Source organism: Cynocephalus volans, chromosome 6 (assembly GCF_027409185.1).
Source record: "Cynocephalus volans isolate mCynVol1 chromosome 6, mCynVol1.pri, whole genome shotgun sequence".
NCBI lineage: Eukaryota > Metazoa > Chordata > Mammalia > Dermoptera > Cynocephalidae > Cynocephalus > Cynocephalus volans.
Window position 1 is genome coordinate 162,682,336 of NC_084465.1, and position 24,853 is coordinate 162,707,188.

General features: G+C 42.4%; 1 long non-coding RNA gene across 1 annotated transcript in view; it reads right to left on the reverse strand.

Moving 5' to 3' along the window:
• LOC134379954 (uncharacterized) overlaps positions 1-24,853 on the reverse strand; it is a 159,654-nt gene that overhangs the window by 39,439 nt on the left and 95,362 nt on the right. The gene's annotated exons all lie outside the window — the stretch shown is intronic.

Below are 24,853 nucleotides of genomic sequence, written 5' to 3' on the forward strand. Positions count from 1 at the left end.
AAGACAAATGTGCAATATTTAACAAAATGAAAACTGCTATAACCTCTGACCATTTTAGCCTATAGTCTCACCCACACAAAAGCATGCCAGCTGTTGGTTAAGAATGGGGAGAAAATTAGAACACAAACATATTTGATTGTCTCTTTAAAAATATACAATGTAAGGTTATGATAAACTTACAAGGAAAAATGGTAGAGGACATTGGGTAGACAGGAACAGGGATGCTAGCTGGAGCAGAACTTTCCAATGCACACCTTTCACCCATATGATTACATTACTTGTCCAAAATTAAAAAAAAAAAAAAAAGAGTTGACATCAGGGGGGTACAGAAGTAGAAGCACCAAAACACTAAGTATATGTTCCCTTAACTAGCAGCACTTAGTTTATGTATGATGAGCACAAAATGCCAAGCCCACCCTCAGACCCAAAAATTCTAGGTTTCACATCTGGGCCAAGTAGAACATACTTTTGCACATTTATGACTAAAATAAGATCTTAGCAAACTGTAATAAAAGGGACTCTATTTACACTGATAATAGATATCCATCAACAGCCAACAGTATACATCAGAATTAACAATAAAACAGTGTATATTGTCCCTAAGGCTTAACTTGATCTATTTTTACTTTTCCATTTAATGTATGGACACCTTATAAACTTCATAAATCCATTATAACACAAACGAGAAAATGAATAAAGAGTTCACTTGAGATGTGTTCATTTCCTACATCTCCTGGGGAATTGTGAAGGTGCAGCTGGGGGTTTAGAAAGAGGACTGAGATCACAAGATCTGGCCTGCCTTACAGTACCTAGATGTACTTCCCCAACGTCTCAGCACGCCAGCTGGGGAGCACCTTCCCTATGGGAATAGGGCCTGTTGGCCCTTGAACAGCATGGTAAAGACTAGTAGAGAGGACACGAACTGTCCACATGAGACTCTGAAATGATTGTGGGCATATAAACCTATAGGTTTTCCACTGGATAAATACAAACTTTTTTCTATAGATTTAAATAATTAACAGGGAAAAAAACCTAACAAATAACGAAAGCATGTAAAAAGATAAGGAATTGCTTTCTTATTAAAACTAATGTAGTAGAAAAAAGACTCAGGGTGCATCTTTATCCATTGTGCTAGTAATAATGCATTCCCCCTTGAGTTAGAGAACCCACAGAAAGAAGGGTAAAGGGGACAGGAGTGTGGACAAAGCGCTGACAATCTCAGACTCTGTATTACCTTACTCAACTGAGATTTGTGTTTGTCTATTTTAAGTGCAGATGGCTAGACAGACTTCATAGGAATAATGCATGCTGGTACTTGTACTGGGCACTTGGGTAAATGCTTCACAAGTGATATCTCATCTAACTCTCAGAGCAACACCATGAAGTAATCTTTATGAATATCCTCATTTTCTGAGGAGTGACCTTTTACCCAAGCTCCTTAGCTCGCTCCAACTTGCAGGTGACAGAGCTGGAATTCACCTGGGTCTCTCTGGGCTCCAGAGCTCAGACTGTCTCCACACCCGGCCACATCCAGCCCCTGCTCTGATGAGCACACAGCCCTACCCCTGCCCCAAGATGTCCCACCTAGGGGTTTCCAGGAATTTTCAATCCTAAACTCCAAGGTTTCTGGATGGTTTTCCCCTTTGGCATGGAGTGGAACGGGAGGAAGGGGCTGAAAATGCTTATGCACAGAAGGAGCCTAAAGATTCATTCCCAGAGTGCTGCAGTAAGCCAACTGGATTCAAGACTACACTTCCTATGACCACCTTTGCGTGAACTTCATTGTAACCTTGCAGTGTTGCTTTTTCAAATGTTGAGAGGATGTGGGACACTTTCTCTCCTCTCTGGGTTTACTCAGATTCCCTCAAATGTTTAAACTTGGCCTTTATGGACAAATGCAATGTGTGGTCCTGGATGAAATTTCAACTGAAAAAACAACAGCTGCCACAGACACTGGAGACAGTTCGTGAAATTTAAATACGGCCTTGGGAATTAGATATGTTGAGGAACATGCAGTAACTCTTGTTAGTTGTGAAATCACTGGTAATCACATAGGAAAACCTACTAACTTTTTAAAAAGGCATGAATAATGAAGTAATTGGGATTGAAATTATAAATTTGTGAGTTAGACCACTTTTTTTAAGCAAAAAGGACAACATTTTCTAATTGAATAATGGATGTTTATTTTGATATATTCTAGTTTTCTGTGTGGGAAAGTAGTCCAAAGTTAAAAAAAAACAAAACAAAAAACAGAGCTTCTCCAGCAGTGTGCCTTTTCAACTCTCAAGGTTACAAAGAAGCATAAAATATTTCTCAGGATTAAACTTGTGAAATGTATACAAATTCCTAGAAAACAGAGAACGATAAAAGACTACCTTTATCAAAGGGAAGGAAAATAGGGAAGGGAAAGTATGCACACTTTTCAAGCACTAAGCAACATGAAAAAATACACAAAGCAAAATTTTAAAATGACCATACAAATGACCAGGGATATACAAATCATGTTTCTTTCAGATTTGGCTGTGCTTAAAACTTAGAAAACTGAAGTCACCAAAGAAAATTGGATCAAATAATAATTTCCTACATGAGAATACTAGAAATTTCTTGCCAAAATTCCAATCAGAATATCAAATTACTATGTTTATTTCTTTTACATTTTTGTATTTTGTTTGATAACCAAGAAAAACTGCTCCAAATTAGATAAAACTTATAATAATGATTAGAAATGTGCTGACAAGATCATCAGGTAAAGATTTTGGTACTGGCAGGAATAACAGTACTTGAGGGTTTTCATATGGGAGAGATGGCATTGCAAGGCAGTGGGGAAGAGTGCAACAGTCCATAAAACTCCTCATGACTTGGCATTAGGCATGTAGAACAAAACCTCAGACATTAAAAAAATAAGTAACTTTTACAGGTTCAAGACACAAAAAGAGCTAATATTTTAATTTCAGTCTGAAAGTAGGATAAGATCCATTTATTGGTTCATTCAGTTAGGCAGAAGAAGTCCCTTCTTACTTGTATGAAGGTCAGCCTTTTTGTTTTATTTGGGAGTTTGACTGGATGAGGCCCTCCATGTTAAGAAGGGCAATACACTTTAGAAACCAAAACTACAATAAACCTAGCTTATATAATTGTGCATATATTCACTTTTACTGAAGATCATTATTTCTTACATGCCTCCAAGTTACTTTCTAGGTTATAATATAATACCTTAAGGTTTTGATTCTTCTTAATGTTGAAATCTTATTAACAAACTAAGGTGGTAGACTTGTGAATGAGTTCTCATCTTTAAAAAATATTATGGTAAAATCCACCTACCATAAAACTTACTGTCATATCCATTTTTAAGTGTACATTCAGTGGCATTAAGTACATTAATATCACGGTACTATCACGACCAACAACCACCCACAGAAATCTTTTCATCTTGCAAAACTGAGACTTGGGGCCTTTTAAAAGTACTCACAGGTGAGTGAAAAACTTATGTCCACAAAAAGACCTTCACGTGAATATAGCAGCTTTATTTATAATTGTCAAAACTTGAAACCAAGATATTTTTGAGTAGGTGAATGAATAACTAAAATGAAATAAACCATACAATATTATATCCCTCAGCACTAAAAAGAAATGGACTATCAAGCTATGAAGAGAAATGGAGGAGCCTGAAGTGCATATTACTAAGTGAAAGTAAGCAGACTAAAAAGGCTACCTACTATGATTCCCACTATATGATATTGTCGAGAAGGCACAACCACAGGGACAGGAAAAATATCAACAGCTGCAAGAGGCTGATGAAGCACAAATGTATAGATGGGGCACAGAGAATTTTTAGGGCAGCAAAATTATCCTGTATAATACTATAATGTTGGATACATATCAGTATACATTTTTCAAAAGCTCAGGGATGCACAACACCAACAGTGAACTCAAACTATGGGCCTTGTCGATAATGATTTGTCACTGTAAATTCATTGATTATAATACATGTACCACTCTGGTGTGAAATTTCAATAGTAGTAGGCTGTGTATGTGTGGGAGGGGTAAAAGGGATGTGTGAACACTTCACTTCCTGTTGAATTTTGCTGTGAACCTAAAACTGCTCTAAAAAGTCTATTAATAACTTGTTTTTTAAAAAAAAGACATTCAATAGATGCAAACACCAAGAAGGCAAATAGGCCATATTTATTTGATGAAGAATTGAAATATGTCAGAATCAAAACACTTTCGCAAGCAGTTGCAAATATGTGTGGCACAAACAATAAAAGGAAAGTCTCACCAAAGAAATAGAAGACATGAAGAAGAAACAAATAGGAATTTTAAAACTGGAAAACACAATATAAACTTTTGTATGTGCTCCATGCAATATAAAGCTCAATGGATGGGCTCAATGGTAGAACAGAAGAAACAGAGGAAAGAAATAGTGACCTTCAAAGAGAAAAAAACAGAAATTACCAAGACTGAAAAACAGAGGGAAAGTAGACCAAAATTTTAATGAATGAACAAAGCCTCAGAGACCTCTGGAATCATTAACAAAAAATCTGACTTTCATGTCACTGAAGTCTGGAAAAGTAGTAAAAGAAATGATGGATGAAAATTCTCCAAATTTGGCAAGAGACATAAACCTACAGATTCAAGAAGCTCACTGAACCCCTCAACAGAATAAAGACAAAAAAATTCATGCCACGCTATATTTTAATTAAAAAAATGAAAAACAAATAAACAACAAAAAAAATGAAATCAACCAGATTTGTATTGATAGTACAATAGACTAAATATTTTTCTTATACCCCAAATTCATATGTTGAAACTCAAATCCAAATATAATGGTACTTGGAGGTGGGGCCTTCTGGATGTAATGTGGTCATGAAGGTAGAGCTGTCATGCATGGGATTAATGCCTTTTGGCCATGTGAGAATACAATAAGTAGTTGGCAGTCTGCAACGTGGAAGAGGCCTCTCACCAGAATGCAACCACACTGGGACCTTGATCTTGAACTACCAGCCTCCAGAATAGTAAGAAACAAATTTCTATTTTTTTGTAAGCCACCCAGTCTATGGTATGTTGTTATAGCAGGTCAAACTGACTGAGAGACACCTTACCTATGGATGGAAACAATTTGAATGACAGCATGTTTTTCATGGAGGCTAGATGGCAAAAAGTATTTGTGTTTTAAAAAAACACACGAGGGATAATTCTTCAGGATGAGGAAAAGTAAGAGAATTTGTCACCAGAAGAATAAACCTAACAGAATGTCTAGAAAGAGTTTTCTTAACAGAAAGAAAAAGAACAAGAAACCTTAGAATATCAGTAAGGAAAAAAGAACACAACAAGCTAAAATGTAAATAATTATGGTAGAAGTTTCTTATTCTCTTGCTTTTTCTAAATTATATTAAGATGGTTTAAGCAAAAATTACAAGTGTTTGATGTGCTTCTAAATGTGGGTAAACATTTAAGATGATTTTATAGTCTTAAATGGGGGGTGGCAAGGAATGTAATGGGAGAAGGCAAATAAACATAAAAGGAGATGAGGTATCTATACTTTATGTGAGGTGATAAAATGTCCACACAAGGGGATTATGATGTTTGGTTTATACTCATATAATGTAATACCTAAAGCAAACACTAAACAAGATATACAAATAGATATACCCCAAAACACTAGTAAAGTCAAAATGGCATTTTTAAAAATGTTCCAGTAAGCCACAGGAAGAAAGAAAAAACATATAGAAAACAAACAATAAAATACCTGACATAAATCCCAACATATCAATGATTACATTAAATGTAAATAGTCTAAACGTCCTAATTGACAGACTGGCAGAGTGGATTATAAAATGTAACCCAACTGTACATAGTCTACAAGAAAATCATGTTAGATATAATGATATAAGCAGGTTGAAATAAAAGAATTAACACCAATGCTACACATTCTCTTCCAGAACAAAGAAGAGGAAGCACACCCCAACTCCTTTTATGAAGACAGTATTACCCTAATAAAACAAAATTTAAAAAAATGAAACTACATACCAATATCCTTTATGAATATTAACATAGAAATTCTTTACAAAATTTAGTGAAGAGAATTCAACAATATATTGAGAAAGAACCATACAACATGACCAAGTCAAGTTTATCCCTTCAAGGCAAGGCTTGTTCAGTATTTGAAAATCATTTGTAATTTAACATAAGAACAAGCTAAGGAAGAAAATCATGTCATATCAATCAATGCAGAAAACTGATTTGACAAAAGTCAATACTCATTTGTGATAAAATGCTCAGGAAAATAAGAATAGAGTAGAACTTCAACAAAATAACGAGCATCTACAAAATTACACTGTAGCTGTCATTGTATTTAAAGGTGAAATAAATAAACAACGCTCTCTGCCTAAGAAAGGGAATAGAACAAGAACTTCTCACCACTCTAGCTCAACATAGTGCAGGAAGTTCTAGCCAATTTAGTAAAGCAAGAAAAGGAAATAAAAGGCATACAGATTGGAAAGAAAGAAAGAAACTATTATTTGCAGATAACATGATTGGCTATGTAGAAAGTCCCAAGGAATCTACTTTAAAAAATCTAAAAACTAATAAATGAGTTCAGCAAGGTCTCAGGACACAAGGTAAAAACACAAAATCAATTGTACATCTGTATACTAGTGATAAACACACAGACATGTCAAAGTTAAAAATACAATATCACTCACAGTTGATAAAAAAAAGAAAAACTCTGATCTAATTTTAACAAAATATTTATAACACTTGTATCCTTAAACTAAACACTGATAAATGAAGACAAATATTTAAATAAATGAACAGATATTTTACATGCATGGATAGGAAGATTCAACCCAGGAAAGATTTAATTCTCCCCAAATTGATATAAAGGTCTATTGCATTTCCTTTCAAAATAAGCAAGATGTTTTTATAGATATAAACGAAATTATTCTAAAGTTTCTATGGAAATCAAAGAAATGACAATACCTAAACAACTTTGAAAAAGAAGCATCAATCTACCCCATTTCAAGACTTATTACACTAGAGTACTACAAAGGTTTGTGGAAAAATTCAATTAAAAGATAATAAAAATCTTTCCATGAACTTTTTGAAGTATGCTTGTGTATCTGCCACTATCCAGACTGTTTGGTGTTGGTGGAGTGAGAGAAACATAGATCAATTAATCAGAAAAATGCAGACCCACACCAATATAATCAACAGATTTGGACTAAAAATCAGTTAAATGAAGGAAAAATAGTCTTTCTAACACCTACCATATAATTTGGCATCTATCTAACAACACGGCAAAAACTTAAACCTTGACCTAAATGCAACACTCTATAGAAAAATTACCTCAAAATAGATCATGGATTTAAATGTAAAATTATAAATCTTTCAGAAAAATACATAATAAAAGAAAAACTTCAGGACCTAGGGCTATACAAATAATTTTTTAGACTTTACATCAAAATTACCATCTATAAAAACAAAACTTGATAAACTAGACATCAACAAAATTTTAAGTTTTTGCTTTTGTTCTATGAAACACCTTGTAAAGACCAGGGAAAATACAAACTAAAGACTGGGAGAAAGTATACGTGATGGAGTTTGGATGTGTTGTCCCCTCCAAAACTCATATGGAAATTTGATCTCCAATCTGGCAGTGTTGGAAACTGATTGAGTCATGGGGGCGGATCTTTCATGAATGGATTAATGCACTCCCTGGCGGGGAGGGGTAGTGAGTGACTTCTCGCTCTATTGGTTCCTGTGAGAGCTAATTGTTTAAAGGACCCTGCCACCTCTTCCCTCTCCCTCTCCCTCTCGTTTCCTCTCACCATGTGATCTGCTCATACCCACCAGCAGCCTGCCACTTTCTGTCATGAGTAGAAAGCAGCCTGAGGCCTGTGTCAGATGCAACTGTCCCAGAATCGTAAGCCAAATAAACCTCTGTTCTTTATAAATTACCCAGTCTCAGGTATTTCTGTTATAGCAACACAAAACAGACTAAAACAATACATCAAAGAAAGGACTAGCATCTAGAATATATAGCAAGAAATTGGTACGAGTCACAAAAAATAACTACACTTTATAAAGATGAGAATACTAATTATCCTGATTTGATCACTGCATATTTGTACGCAGGTATTGATATTCAACTCTGTACCCCAGAAATGTGTAAAATCAACTATGATTCAGTAAAAAAAAATACATGTAATATATATATTTAATATACATAATACATATATATTTAGTATATATAATATATATTTAATATATATATATGGAGCTCTCAAAACTCAACAAGAAAACAAAACAAACCAGTTAGAAAATGAGCAAATGACATAAACAAACATTTCACCAAAAGGCAAATACAGATATGAAAAAGCACACAGAAAGATATTCAACACCATTTGCCATTAGGGAAATGAAAATTTAAACCATGATGAGATTATACCACTACACACCTATCAGAATGTCTAAAATAAAAAAGTGACCAGTGACACCACCAACTGCTGGCAAAGATGTAGAGGAACTGGACCGCTCATTCATTTATTGCTTTGGGAATGTAAATTGATACAGCTACCCTGGAAAATGATTTGGCAGTTTCTTTAAAAGGTAAACAAGCAACTATCATACAACTCAGTGATTGAGCCCCTCCACATTTGTCCCTGGGAAATGAAATTGTGTGCGTACAAAATCTGCACACAAATGTTTACAGCAGGTTATATCTAATAACCCAAAAGTGGAAAAACAATCACAACAAGAAAAACAAGTTTCTTCAAGACAATGATTAAACAGATGGGGATACAGGTATACCATGGAATACTACTCAGAAGTAAAAAGGAACAAACTATTGAGACAAACAACAACCAGGGAGAATATCCAGAGAATTATGCTGAGTGAGAAAGCTGACGTCAATAAGCTCCATTCCACATTGTATGGCAGGTTTTATATGGTGCTCTGAAATGACAATGTTATAGAAATGGAGACTAGATCAATGGCTGCCAAAGCTAAGGCAGAACTGGGGTCAAGAGGAAAGTGGGTGTAGCTATAAAAGAGAACCATGAGGGGCTCTTATAATGATAGAAATGTATGTGGATTGCATGAATGCCCGTATCCTAGTTATAATATGGTAGTTTCTCAGTAATGCATCTCAATATTAATTCCATATTAACTAATTTTCACCTATACTTTACAGTAATGCAAAATCCCCCCAACATGAGGCAGTCTAGGTGTTGTGAGTGGTCATGTTTTCAAATGCAAGTTCAAGTTCTCCTGACTTTGGATGTAACTGATGAGAAACATGGACACTGGCTAATGTACACTGCAAGGAGCCAGCTGGCCAAATACTCATCTCTCTCTAGTAACTGCTTAATAGCCTTTACTTACTATGAAGTGGTCTCGAGTGACTCTGGGGGTTCATAAAGGTAAATGATAAGTAGTCACCCAACCTGGTGTGAGAATACTGCACGCAAATGACAGTCAGGAATCGAGGCTGTCTGGATCACAGCCCTCTGAAACCTCATTCACCGGGGCAACTGCATTATTTTAAATGGAGACAGCAAAGTAGGTCCTACATCCAGAAGTTACAAGATTAGCTCACCGGTGAACCGGCAGTTTGAGAGTGGTGGGAGTTCCAAAGCTCCATAAAGACTTGGTACCTTCTATAGATTTGTAGTCTAGTTTGAAGTCAGGTAGTATAATGCCCCTGGTTTTATTTTATTTTTTGGCTCAGGATTGCTTTGGCTATTGGGGTCTTTTGTTGTTCCATATGAATTTAGGATTGTTTTTTCTATTTCTGTGATGAATGTCATCGGTATTTTGATGGGGATTGCACCGAATCCGTAGATCACTTTTGGAATTATGGACATTTTCACAACATTAATTCTTCCAATCCATGAACAAGGAATGTCTTCCCACCTCTTGGTGTCCTCTTTCTTTCAGCAGAGTTTTGTAGTTCTCATTGTAGAGATCTTTCACCTCTTTGGTTAAATTTATTCCCAAGTATTTTATTCTTTTCATAGTTATTGTAAAAGGGCTGGCTTTCTTGATTTTTTGTTCCTGCTTATTTGTTGTTGCTGTATAAGAAAATTACCAATTTTTATGCATTGATTTTGTATCCCGCACAGTACTGAATTTGTTTAGGAGCTCTAGGAGTTTTTTGGTAGAGGTTATGGATTTTTCTATATATAGGATCACGTCCAATCCTGTGAAAACTGACGTTTTGATTTTGTCTTTTCCAATGTGGATGCCCTTTATTTCTTTCTCTTGCCTGATTGCTCTGGCTAGTACTTCCAGTAGTATGTTAAATGGGAGTGGTGAGAGGAGCATCCTTCTCTTATTCCTGTTCCTGAAGGAAAAGCTTTCAATTTTTCCCCATTCAGGACAATGTTGGCAGTGTGATTGTCATATATGGCTTTTATTGGGTTGAGATATTTTCCTTCTATACCTACGTAGTTAAGGGTCTTTATCATGAAGGGATGATGCTGAATTTTCTCAAATACTTTTTCTGCATCTCTTGAGATAATCGTATAGTTTTTATCCTTGCTTTTGTTGACATGGTGTATCACATTTATTGATATATGTATGTTGAACCATCCTTGCATCCCTGGGATGAAACCCACATGATCACAGTGTATAATCTTTGTGATGTGCTGTTGTATTCTGTTTGCTAATGTCTTGCTGCAGATTTTCGTGTCTATGTTCATCAAGGTTACTGACCTGTAATTTTCTTTTTGGTTGTTGTGTCTTTGTCTGATTTGGGGATCAGGATGATGCTGGCCTCATAGAATTAATTTAGGAGAATGGCCTCTGTTTCAATTTCTTGGAGTAGTCTGAAAAGGATGGTTGTTAATTCTTCTTTAAAGCTTTGGCAGAATGCAGCAGTGAAGCCATCTGGTCCTGGGCTTTTCTGTGTTGGGGTACTGTTGATGACTGCATCACTCTCATTGCTTCTTATTGGTCTCTTCGGGTTTTGTATTTCTCCTTGGTTCAGTCTTAGTAGTTTGCATGTGTTCAGAAATCTATCCATTTCCTCCAGGTTTTCAAATTTGTTGGAGTATAGTTGTTCCTAACAATCTCTAATGACTCTTTGTATTTCTGTGGAATCGGACGCAATGTCTCCTTTTCCATTTCTGATTTTTGTTATTTGGGCCTTCTCTCTTCTTTTTTAAGTAGGCTGGCCAACAGCTTGCGTAGTGTGTTTTTCCCCTAAAAAAACCCCAACATTTTGCTTCATTGATTTTTTGCATCATTCTTTTGGTCTCTACTTCATTTAGTTTGACTTTGATCTTAATTACTGCTTTACATCTACTAGGTTTGGGATAAGAGTGTTTTTGTTTTTCTACTCATTTGAGATTTAATGTTAGGTTATTTGAAGTGTTTCCATTCTTTTGATGTAAGCATTTATTACTGGCAACTTATCTTTGACAAAGCCACCAAGAATATACACTAGGGAAAGGACGGCCTCTTCAATAAATAGTGCTGGGGAAACTGGATATCCATGTGCAGAAAAGTCAAACTAGGCCCATACCTTTCACCATACACAAAATCAATTCGAAATAGATTAAAGACTCCAATATAAGAACTGAAACTATAAAACTCCTAGACAAAAACACAGGGGACATACTTCAGGATGTAGGACTGGGCAAAGACTTTATGAATAAAACCCCAAAAGCACAAGCAGTAAAAGTAAACAACTTGCATTGTATCAAACCATAAAGCTTCTGCACAGCAAAGGAAGCACACAGACAAGGGGCTAATATCCAGAAATATAAGCAACTCAAACAACCCAAGAGCACATAAACAAATCATTCAATATTAAAATGGGCAGAGACATTTTTCAAAGAAAGACAAACAAATGGCCAACAGGTGCATGAAAAATGTTCAATATCACTAATCATTAGGGAAAGGCAAATCAAAACTACCCTGAGACATCCTTGCACCCCAGTTAGACTGGCTATTTTAAAAAAGACAGAGAATAACAAATACCAGGGAGGATGTGGAGAAAGGGGAACCCTTCTACACTGTTGGGGGGACTGTAAATTAATACAACCATTATGGAAAACACTATGGAGGCTTCTCAAACAACACATAGAACTACCACACAATCCAGCAATCCCACTTCTGGGTACATACTCCAAGTAATGGAAATCATCATGTCGAAGGGATACATGTTTGTTGCAACTCGGTTTAAAATAGCCAAGATATGGAACCAACCTAAATGTCATCTACAGACAAATGGACAAGGAAAATGTGCTATACACACAATGGAATACTACTCAGCCATACAAAAGAACGAAATTCTTCCATTCGCAGCAACACGGATGAGCTTGGAGAAAATTACGCTAAGCGAAATAAGCCAGGCACAGAAAGAGAAATACTGTATGCCCTCACTTATAAGTGGGAGGGAGGGTGGGAGAGAGGAAGGAAGACCACAGTAAAGTGTTGAAAAGGGAACAGACCTATAGTTACTACAGGTCAGAAAGGAGGAGGGGCAGGGTGCTTAGGGAATAATTGGGCAATGGACACAAAGAATAATTACAATTTCTAATGATGAACACACTAGCATTGATTTGATCATCCCATACTGCACACAAATACCAATAGTCAACTCTGTACACCATAAATATCTATAATCAAAATTAAAAATTAAACAAACAAACACACACAAATAAATAAGAAGACCTGGTACCTTCACACTCAGTTACTGAGAACATCATAAAGGAGCCAGTGGTATCTGAACACAATGTTAGGTTTCCCTGTGAGGCTTGAGAACGCACTTCATCCCGGTGCCTTCGGGGCACTGGTGGCTTCAGAAAGCTGATTCCTTGCACACCTCCTTTCCCACTAATCCGACACTCTTAAAATTAAAGATATTCTATTTCTACCCACCCCACCACATTCTAAAAGGTCATGAAGTGACTCTAAGGAATGACAAGGAACATGACACATCCTCTGTAAAAAAAAAAAAAAAAAATTTACGGCCATTATTTTTAAATTTTTTTCTGATTACAAAAGGGAGACCTCATTTGCTTGGTCTTTGGAGACCATGAAGTATGATGTCTAAGAACAAACACTTAGAGAGATTCATCAGATTGGTACATCTCACTACAAAAAAGAACCCATCACTTATTTTAGACCTACTCAAGATACTGGAGCAGAGTTTTTAAATTAAAAAACAGTAGTCATTTCAAAGGGAGAAATAATAAAGAAATGCATATAAACCCATTCGCAAAGGCCATCGTTATGCATCTTCTTAAAGAATATTACGTAATAAAATAGGAAACTAATGATTCGTAGAGATGTGCATAAACCCAAAAGAGGAATATGAAAGAGTAACAGCATGATTTAACAGCATGATAAACACTTGAAATCTGTGTTTCACACACCAGAGTAAAAAAAAGTTCAAATGATTCTAATTACCATTAGCTTGTTACTGTCTCAATCTCCACAATGCTGCCAAGATAGCATACAACTTCACCTCTGAATATACAACTATATTCAGGGTAGAAAGATGAACGATGCTCACTTATGACTACACATGTTCCTTAAAAGAAATCAGAAAGAAATTGCAAATGTATTGCCCCATCTGTCCAACAAATGAAATGTTCTGAAACAAATGTAGACAGACATAACAATGGAAAGTGCATCAAAAGGAGGATTATGGAAGTATCAACTGTGAGATCTCGTGAAGACATAATGTCACTAACTGGCACTATGGGACAAGCGTACAAGCCATGCCACTGAACACAGTACCTTTCAAATAAGTTCACTAGTGGAGCCAACATTGTCTTTGCAGCTGGAGGAGAGCACACAGTTCCAAAAAAGTGAAAGAGAGGCCATTCTCCCAAAATCATCCTATGAGGCCAACATCACCCTGATCCTAAAACCAAAGGTGCAACAAAAAAAGAAAACTACAGGCCACTATCCTTGATAAACACACATGTAAAAATCTTCAACAACATATTAGCAAACAGAATGCAACAACACATCAAAAAGATGACACATCATGATCAAGTGGGTGGGATTCATCCCAGGGATGCAAGGATGGTTCAACATATGCAAATCAGTAAATAAGGGAAAAAAATAAGGTTCAAATAAATAAATAAATAAATAAATTAATTAATTAAATAAGGGAAAGAAATGAGGTTCCAAAAATATAGGGAACTCCTGAAAACAGCAACAAAGAAAAAAAAATTCCAAAATGGACAAAGGACTTGAATAGACATTTCCCCATAGAAGATATACAAATGACCAAAAGACCATGGAAAAATGCTCAGTATCAGTAATCATTAGGGAAATGCAAATCAAAAGCATAATGAGAAACCAACTCATGGTCATTAAAATGCCTACTATTTAAAAACAAACAAACAAACAAAAACTGTTGGTGAACATGTGGAGAAACTGGAAATCTTCTGTACTGTTGGTTTAAATGGAAAATGGCACTGCTGCTATAGAAAACACCATTACTGTCTCTCAAAAATTAAACTTAGAATTACCATATGTTCTAGCAACTCAACCTCCGGGTATATACTCAAAAGAACTGAAAGCAGGGTCTCATGGAGATATTTTCACACCCATGTTCACAGCAGCACATCCACAGTATCCAAGATGAGAGCAGAGAAATGGAGGTTGGCACTCAACTTTCCCACCGGTCTGGGAATCCCCATGGGAAGCCCGTCTCCAGACACTTCCACAGGAACATCTGGAGTGCCCTGAGGGCTGAACATCCAAAGGTGTACTGTTGTGGAACCTCAGCAGGTGTGCTGTGTTCTCATCGGCAGAGCTTCCACACAGTGCTGCGAGGGGCACGATCTGTGGGAAAGACTCAATTCCTCACCAAAGTTCTCACACAGATTATGTGCTCCCGTGGAGTCATTTCTTGACCTAAAAGTGACTAAAAGGTCAGAAATTAATTCCGGTGCTGGCCATAGGTCTTACCCAGACAGGGAAAAATAGCAGAGCAGCAACTTAGTTCCAAAGCAGTGATCGAGTTCCAGAAAACCGGTCATGCCTTTAGAATGAAGACGAAAAGACGAACCTCTTAAAGATAACAACTGCAAAAATGGTATAAAAGCAATGAAATACAAAAAGATGTAAATACAAACATTAAAAAAGTCAAAATGTGGTGAGAAATGATGTCAACGTGTAGTTTGTTTCTCACTTTTTAAATTCTCTTGCTCTTTGCAATCTAAGTTAAGTTATTATCAGTTTTTAAAGTTTCAAACTACCCGTTATAACTCTAAGACGTTCGCAGTAAGCCTCACAGTAACCATAAAGCAAAAACATGGAATAGATACGCTAAAAATAAATAGCATAACATAAAAATATACTACTAGACACAAATCACTTCATCACAAAGACATAAGATAGGAAAAAAGGATTTGTAAAGCAACTAAAAACAAGTACAGGGTTTTTCTGAGCTTTAGCCACCTGATCTCCATTACTTGGCCTAATAATTAAAACTTCCATTATTCCCACTGCACATTGGACACACGGACCTAACTATGGTTCTATTAAACTCGCAATTCCATACACTATATACATACATATATATATATATATATATATACATTTTTTTTTTCTTTTCTTTTCTTTTTTTGGCGGCTGACCAGGTACAGGGATCCAAACACTTGACCTCTGCATTACAAGCTGCACTCTAATCAACTGAGCTAACTGGCCAGCCACCCCATACACTACCAAGAAACATATAATCCATCCACCTGCTCATGGATATACACACAAACCAGCATCCACGCCCAAGACATACAGAGATGGCTCTGACATACCATTTACAAATACACATAAAACCATGCCCAAATCCCAAATTATCTCAGTCCAGTAGGAACCGGCTTCCACATCCCCAGATACTAACAAATGACCATATCACATAGCTCTAATACAGATAAATACACTTCTCCCACTCCCCCCCCCGTATAAACAGAGAACCCCAACTCTCTAACAGATACACATACGCTCAACTCCCAGAATATATAACCCTATTGAAACCTACAAACACACACTGCCCAAAAATATTCATCCATACCACCATGCCCCTTCAATACACACACAAACTCGACACACATGTGGCTCTCCACCCGCCATACCCTCTGGTATACCCACAATTACCTAGCGCATGACAAATATGCAAACATGCCACCTTATGCCCTCAAATATACGTACATCCCCACGCTATCTGCGAATACAAAATCGCGGATAACAAATACTCATAGTATTTGTAGTACAACTTTTCCATCTTCCAGAATACACGATCAGACAAATCCCACCCTGCACCTGCACATATTCATCCTACTACTCCCCACAAACAATTATACATCTGCCCTCACCCACTGAAATACTCATACACATTTCCTGAAGATCGCAAAAAACAAACACACATAACAATGGAGCATACCCTGAATACACAAAAGTTAAAACACTTAACAACAACATAATACTCAGAAACAAAATGATGGAATTTCTGGTCTTGGACATGTAGGCGACACAGCTGTCTGTCATGAATTTTCATGGCTTTGCAGCAAAGGGGATCGTAAGTAAGGCCAGTCCACGGGAGTCTGCAGAGGTCGCAGCAATGGACAGTAGCTGAGCGTACAAGGACTGCTTCCTACAGAATGATGTGCATACAGCAACCCAGCCCGCTGGACGTGCTGAGACAATCCAAACCTATTTCCAGACACTCATTCCCCTTACCTCCCTTACAATCCCTGTATTTATCAGATTCCTTGTTCTGAGCTACCTTCAGAAAGTGCAGCCACTCTACAGCAGGGTTGGCTGAGGGGCACAAAAACTGGTTTGTTGAGAAAGAAATGAAGTGAGTAGAACACCAGGCAGAAGCCTTGTGCTGTGAATCTGAGAAACAACTTGAAACTTGCCTCAGAAGCACACACCCACTGTCCTGCCCCTGCATAATCTGAGGGACCTTCAGAATCCTGCCTACCTGCCAGAACCCTGCATGGCATGTCTCCCCACCCCCACCAGCCCAACTGCCCCCACCCCGCCCCCACTGCAGAATTCTGGAGAGCTACATTCTAAGCATGTTGACATTTAAAATTGGACCCTGAGCATCTGCAGTTGACAGTTTGCTGTCTGGGTCCTGCGCTTGACTTCTCTCACTGTGGAGACTGCCATGCCACCGTGGTCAGTCCCCAAGCCTATGGGGATGGCTTCAAAGGGAGGTAAGTCTACAGGGTCTGGGGTGTGTTATCACACCCCTGTCACCCCTCAAATCCATGGGAGTTCAGATGTGACACTTGCCCTGGGACAGCTGGTTGGGTAGAAGTAGAGGAAGAGAGAGCACTGGACTTACCCAAGGACATCTCACCCGGGAGACGGGGGAAGCCACTGGCATCCTGAGGCTGCAGGGGGAAGGGGGCTTCTCACAGGTGGATCCACATGCCTCCGGGGAAACCTACCGGGTGATGAAAAAGGACACAGCAGTTGTACTGACTGTTTCCAGAAGGGAAACAGGTGACTTATGTTTCTAAGTCAACACAGGTCAACGTGTGTTTGTAGGCAGTGGTGGATTGTGTCGTGCTTGTGCCACAGGGGGGCTCAAGAACAAAGCCTGAGTCCTGTGTCCTTTCTTCAGACACCTGGAGCTTGTGCTATGGTACTGTCCTGAGGGATACCAAGTGGAGTCTTCTAGATCTTAGAGGAGTAGCGGGGAGAAACGGTCTCAGCCAGAAAACCGTTCAGTGGAACAGTTCTCTCTGACCAAGATTACCGTGAAATATCCCCTCTGTCAGTGAGGCTGGACGTCGCTCTAACTGCAGCAGTCCAGTCTCGGCTCACTTCTGCCCAGAGATGGCTTCTCATTCGGTCCAGATCGCTGTTGTCTTTCTTCACCAGGGACAGTGCAGCCAGGAACTGCAAACAAGATGGGACTTGCTCTTCCCTGAGCTGTTCTGAATTGCTGTCCCTTTGGGGGACGCTCAGGTCTTCAGACCCATTCATCTTCCACCCTGTCTCATGGCCTGTCCTCTGCGCTACATTTCATGTGGAGATGAAGACTTTGCTCATACTCCATGTCTAGCCCATCATGAACAGGGGACAGATGAGGCGTGCTGTTGGGTTTACAGTGGAAGGTTCTGAAAGGCTGGTTTCCTTTTCAAGAGAGGAAGCAGAGCAGCACACCATTAGGAAGATCTTCTATTATTATCACTGTTATTATTCAAAGTTAGGACATATGTCCTGATTAATTAGGACCATGTCCTATGGACCTTGCTCTCCTTGACTAGGGTTGACCTGAAATCCTAGTGAACAGGGATGTATCCAGACAACTTTGTCACACTGGCTCATGCCTGGTTCTTTGTGGGCCATTACTGAGAGCTCAAAGGAGAAGGATCACAGAAGGTCTCCATTACCCATGGCCAACTCTAACCACCAGCAGCTGTTCAAACCTCTCTGAACCTCCACTGGGAGCCACAGGGCTCCGCATTTCCTGGCCTTTCTAGTCCTCTGCAGCCCTCTCTGGCTGTGCAGTGACAGGGTCTCAGGGAATTCATCATCTAACTCACAGACCGCCTCCTGACAACAGAGCTGCCTCAGTGACAGAACGAACCACTGTGCATGGGGACAAGTGTGCCCCGAACCTGGCCCCTGTTCGATGATTGCTGTGGGTGGTACCAGGAGAAGCATGTCCTCACTGGGCTACTGCATTTTGGGGTACCATCAGGGCTCCTGGGCGCTCGTTTGCGGACACATTTTGTTCAGGTTCATTTGTTTGGGTTACGACGGGTTGATGAGGAGCATCAGGAAAAGGAGCACTGAGAAAGAGAAGGGCTCATAACCTTGTGAATCTGCTGGCTTCACATAGGCCATGTGGGCGCCTGCAACTGGCACTGGAGAAGGTGCCCTTCGTGGGGGTGCGCACACTGAGGGGCGTTGTGCCACCAAGCAGAGTCCACCCCGACTCACGTCGAGGGGCAACCCCACGAGGCTGGCGGGTCCACGTGCCGGGGACACCCTGGGGAGCTTCTCAGAGGCAGGGGAAGCTTAGGTGTTACTCCCTGACTGACGGGTCAGAGGGTCTCAGTGAACGAGAAGCAAGTTCTCTAGTAGAATGATCCTCCACCTGAGGGGGAGCATGAAATTCACTTGGGGACAAACTGCACAATTCCCCGTCCTATGGCCCTCACCTGCTGGGATGCCTCGCTCTGGTTCACGCTGACTCTAAGGGAAGGGAGAGCCTCCGTCCTGGTGGCCACGTCTCCTGCTCATTCGCCCCTCTCCTTTGTCTCCACAGCATCTGCAGTGCTGGGGCCCAACGTGACCCTGAACCCTCCGTTCACTTCCTTCGGTCCGCTGTTTCCCACGCCTGCTTCCAACCCAGTCCCCGGGCCGCCCTGCGAGCAGCCCCAACCTGCCCTCGTGATGTCAGCGTTCCCTCCTGGTGGCCCCCTGGTGCGGTCTGCTTTCCCCAGGACGCCTCAGGGGGTGGGAGCCGCTGGCCATGGCCCGAGTGGGGCCGGGACTTTCAACATCACTGTCCCAGTCAGGACACAAGGGGCTCCCGCAGAGCCCTCTCACACTCAGACCACTGTCCTGGCTCAGGCCCCACTCAACTGGAGTGCTCCAGGGTCCCTCTGCGGGGGTGCCCAGTGTCCTGCTCCCCTGCTGTTGGCAGCTCCTGCTGTAGGGACCGTGATGCCTGCTGTATCCATTGGGGGCACGCGGGCTGGCGAGGGGTACTGGTTCCCAAGCCACCCCCTCCCAGCCCCCATTCCAGCAGCCCAGCCGGCTCAGACCCTGGTCCCAGGGAACGACGGGACACATCCACATGGGGCTGGTGGGGAGGGCGGCAAGGCCCCCTCCCAGGCCAAGCCGCGCCAGAGGACTCCTGTAACCCCAGGAGTGTTTACGACAACTTCCGACGCTGGCAGCCCAGCCCACCCAAAGCCCTTCCTCCCCCATCCCTGGCCAGGCCTCCCTCTCAGCATGGCTATGGCTCTCCCTCTGCCCGCCAGGTTCATGGAATTTGAAGCTGAGGAGGAGATGCAGCTCCGGGTGCTGCAGTGTGTGAAGGGGCCCCAGGGCCTACCTCCTCCAGCCCCACCAAAGCTTGCTCCTCCAGGGCCACCAGTCCCCAACACTGTGCCACGGTCAGGTACGGCAAGCATATTCCCACAGGAGCCAATACAAAGGCCTAAGGGGCCCTGCGGAGGCCTTGTGCCCTCATTTTGTCCCTTTCCTGCAAGGGGAGGGGGCGCTTGCTCTTTCAGCAAGAGCAGCCAGTGAGAACCTGGGGCTCCACTGCCCTGGATCAGGAACTAGGTATTGGCCTGGTCCAGGAGTTTCATAGCTGCTATCTGCCTTGGCTGTCCAGGACCCAGTGTACAGTCTTCCCAGGAAGCAGTGCTGGGTGGGGAGGAGTCCCAGAATCTTGGTGGCTCCAAAGCCTTTCCAGGTTACTCAGTCTCACATGACCCACCTCTTGCAGTGTATCCTCCCACGGGGCCTGATGTCCAGCCTGGACCCATTTCATGGCCCTCAGTTCCCACCTCCCCCAGTGTGGCTGGAGGTGGCTGCTACAGCCCAGCCACGCACCTGTCCTCCCTCTTGTCCTCCGGTGTGCTCCCAGGAAGGCTGGCCACAGGGCACCATCCACTCGCCCGCTGTCACGCAGACCCCAGCAGCTGACCCAGGCCAAGGCACCCAAGGAGATCTGACCAAAAGCTGTCCAGGAGTATGTGGATATCATGGAGGCACTGCTGGGGCCTCATGCAAATTGGGAGGATGAAGATATTGAGGAGCAGCAGGAGCAGGACAGGACTGACCCAGACCCAGATCTCCTGAGATACATTAACAAGCTGTGCTCCCAGAAAGACTTCATCACCAAGGTGGGCTGGACTGGAGCCCTAGTGTGGGGAGGTTTTCTGGGGAACAGCAGTCCCAGCCCCATGGAATTCAGTTCTATTCATCTCTCACACACACACGGAGCAGTGTGTGTGTGAGAGACAGAGAAAGTCTGTGTATAGCTGCTAGTGGCCATGAGTTAGAACAGCCCTGCTGTGTGGACAGGAGAGACAGGCATTACTTTCTGCTTCTCCTCGAGGTCCCCCTGGCTGCAGTTCAATCCCTGCCAAAGACACTCACGCCCCTTTCCCCCTGCTCCAGGTGGAGGCCATCGTCCACCCCCGATTCCTGGCAGCTTTGCTTTCCCCAGACCCAAACTTGGATCCCTTGGCTCTGACTGAGGTGCTAGAGCAGGAAGAAGGACTCACCCTAGCACAGGTAACACAGGGGAGGCAGGGACACCAGGTCACCCAGGCGAGGGAGGGACACCAGGGCACCCAGGGGAGAAAGGGCCACCAGATCACCCAGGGGAGGGAAGGGCACCAGGCAGACCAGGGGGAACACGTGACCCTGTGCCCCTGAAGCCCCCGTGATTTTGTCTAGTCTTACCCTGCTGGAGGTGCATGGCCTCCTCAGGGGAACTGCCTGGATCAGAGGAGCAGGTGCAGAAGAGCAGGAAGGAGAGGACAGAGCCAAGGAGGGAGGGCAGGGGGCGAAGCTGGAAGGAGGCCCAGCAGGGCACAGCACAGTCACAGTCCCTGCCTCTGACACCAAGCCAAGCGTCCTCTCACCTTCGCCACCTCCCGCCCAAATGCAGGGTCTCCACCATCCTGCCAGCCCCTCCCCACACCTGGGGCAGAGCCAGTGAGTGCCACTTTGCTCCCCTCAGCTGGTGGAAAAGCGCCTCATGGCCCCAAATGAGGCAGAAGGTGTGGGGGCCACCCCAGGTCATGGTGCACCCCAATTGGAGTCACATCCTAAGACTGCAGCATCCATGTCCCCACCTACCCCTGTGCCTTTGTGAAGTGTGAAGAAAGTTAACTCTTGGTGGTGGGTCACCTGCCTGCCGCCCCTCCTATTCCCAGGTGGGTCTCCACATTGGAGAAGGCCTCAGAGCTTTGCTAGATTAAGACGGTGTGGTGTGAAGCTGCACACCACGGCCCTCAAGCCCAGAAGCTTCCAGAACATCATGCCATGCAGGTCTTCGTTGGTGGCATCCTCACAGGAACCAACTACTGTCCCTGCTGTCCAGCTCAGCACAGACATCAGGCGCTGAGGGAAAACGCGGGGATTGAAGGCTGGAGCCCTGGACCCACTCCTCACTAGTCCCCCGACTCTTCCACATTCAGAGCTGTCCTCAGGAGCCCCTCTTAGGTTTTAGGAATGTAGAGCAAGTCGTGTTTGGAGGGGACTTGGCCCATGCCCTAGCATGTGTATGTAGGCACTCAGTCGAGCACAGGCATCATCTCGGTCACACCTTGGGGCTCCTGCTGCTACTCCTGTCCTCGCCACCTGACTGCTGTCTGTCCTGGGGCCCTTTTGTGGTTGAACAGTTCCCAGGAGGAGGCAGAACCTCTGCTTCCCCAGCACCATGCCCTGCCTCAACCTTACAATCTGCCCCTGGACCCTGTACAGTGGGGCCAGCTGGAGGGCTGTTACAGTCTGAATGTCATGTCCGCCAAATCCGTATGTTGAAACCCTAAGCCCTATTGTGATGGTATTTGGAGGTGGTGCCATTGGGATGTTGTTGGAGTAAGAGGAGATCATAGGGTGGAGCCCTAATGATGGGGATTAGCGTCCTTATAAGAGTAGGAGGAGACACCAGAACTTTCTCTTCCCCATGTGATGACACAGCAGGAAGGGGACCATCTGCAAGCCAAGAAGAGGGCCCTCACCAGGAACTGGCCGTGCTGGTACACTAAACCTCGTACTTCCAGCCTCCGGACTGGGAAAAAATTAATTTTTGTTGGTTAAGCCCCCTGGCTATTGTGTTTTGCTAGAGCAGCCCAATCTGACTAAGACAAGGTCCATAATCTCCGGAACTTTCTTCCTGACAGGCAGCTGGAACTGTGGCTCGCAGACCACCAGAAAAATGAAGAAAGGCTTAACATCTTACTAGTGTCAGTACATCTCCATCACAGAAAAATAAACAAGACATGAAACTCTGCAAATATGGTGTATGAGATAGGGATCGGGAAAGTGGTAAAACAAACTGACAGAGAATGATAAAAACTGGCCATGTCACTGCATCCAACCTCAAGGAAAATCATGATGCTTGTACACAGCAGGCGCTTCATGTGTGCTCAGTGCTCTCCTCTATGCTTCACCTGTTCACTCATGGAGTCTCCACAAAGCCTGTGGGGAAGTGATACTTATTGTTCTGTGAGGAAAACTGGTCTCTGGAGGTCAAGTGACACTGGGAGCCGGTCACACTCTAGGAACTAGCATGGCCAGGTGGCTCCAGAAGGTTTAGCTCCAGAACCCTCTCCCTTCCCCGCTGGGCAAGATCCCTGGAAGAGGCAGTGACATCCTAGGGAAACTCCAACTGACAGCCTGAGCGAGACCCCCACCATTACTGAACACACTATGCTTTCTGACAGTGACAGGGGTGGACCAGCTCCATGTGGCTGCCCTCTTGTAGCCACATGTTTGTTCTAACTTCAGCGTTGCATGGTGGCCTACAGGTCCCTGTCCTGGGCAGTACTGGTGAGAGTCACTTGGTTTGGAGGACCTTGGCCAGGCTGCTCCATCCTGGCCAAGCAGCTGATGAATGACTCAACCTGCCCATGTCTGCTCAGTCAGTCACTGGCCAGCCTGGGCACAGATCTCACAGGAGACTCGTGGCAGAGGGGACACTGGGTCAGGGGCTGATGCCGACACAGTGTGGCACACTAATGCCCTTCCACAACCTCCCAAAGTACTTGTGTGAATATTCTGGGCTGTAAACAAAAGAGCTTGGCAAGTCCCCACTTGGGAGCTCCCATGACCTGTCAAGACCCTCACCCTACACAGACTCTCAAGAGTCCCCATCACCTTAGCACATCCGCTATTAGGCACTTAACGAGCTGTTTACTGAGTTCTGAGTTCTGATGCCACTGAGAATGCTTTATGTGCAAATCTGTGTTCTTTGAGTTTATTTCAGTCGAGTGTATTGTCATTAAGCCTATAGTAGCCAATGGTTCACTTCCCGTGCTCATCTCTGTTCTTTGAAAAACCAGGTCTCCCTCTAATACCATGATCCTTTCTTTAAAATATCTTACTTCATTCCAAAGATCAAGATTAAGGGAGTTGTACTAGGTGAACTTATAAACGTGTATGGTGATTTAAAAGACGTTCTCTGGCAACAAACACAAATAACAGAATAATACCCAAGGTGAACATAGGATCCTGAAGTTCCTGAAAAATATAGAGGTATTGGTCATGGTAAATTTCTCCTGCCTCTTGCAATCTGCTCATATGAAACTGTCCAAACACAGATTCTTCTCCTCATAAAAATGCAGAAGCAAAGCCTCAGAACTGTCAACAGTACAAGCCAACTCACACCACTGGAGCCCTTTGGAAGTCATCAGAAATGGCTGGATGATACCAGGACATTTCCCATCCTCCTACTCCTGTGTCCTCCTTGCACACTGACCCTGGCTTTGCTGGATCCCTGTGTGCTGGCTCAGACAGCAGCGTACAGTGGGACCCACAGCCTTCCCACTGTTCCTGTCCCTGTGAGCTTCTCTTCATAATCATGTCTCCAGCAGCCATAGGGTCATATTTTCAGGGCCTCCCTACTGGTTACGTTACTAGTGCAAAAGACTGAGAACTGCTACATAATATTAGTACTGGGAAAGTATACTTCATTGATATTTGAAGAACCTATAAAAAGTAACTAAGCAGAAACAAAAGTAACTAAGAAAACATAATTGTATTTTACTGTAATATGTCAATAGCATAGGCTTCAAATTATATAAAAATGAAAATGAGATAAAGCCTCCAAACACTCGGAAATTAAATGCACACTTCTGAACAATTCATGATTAAAGAGGAAGTCCCA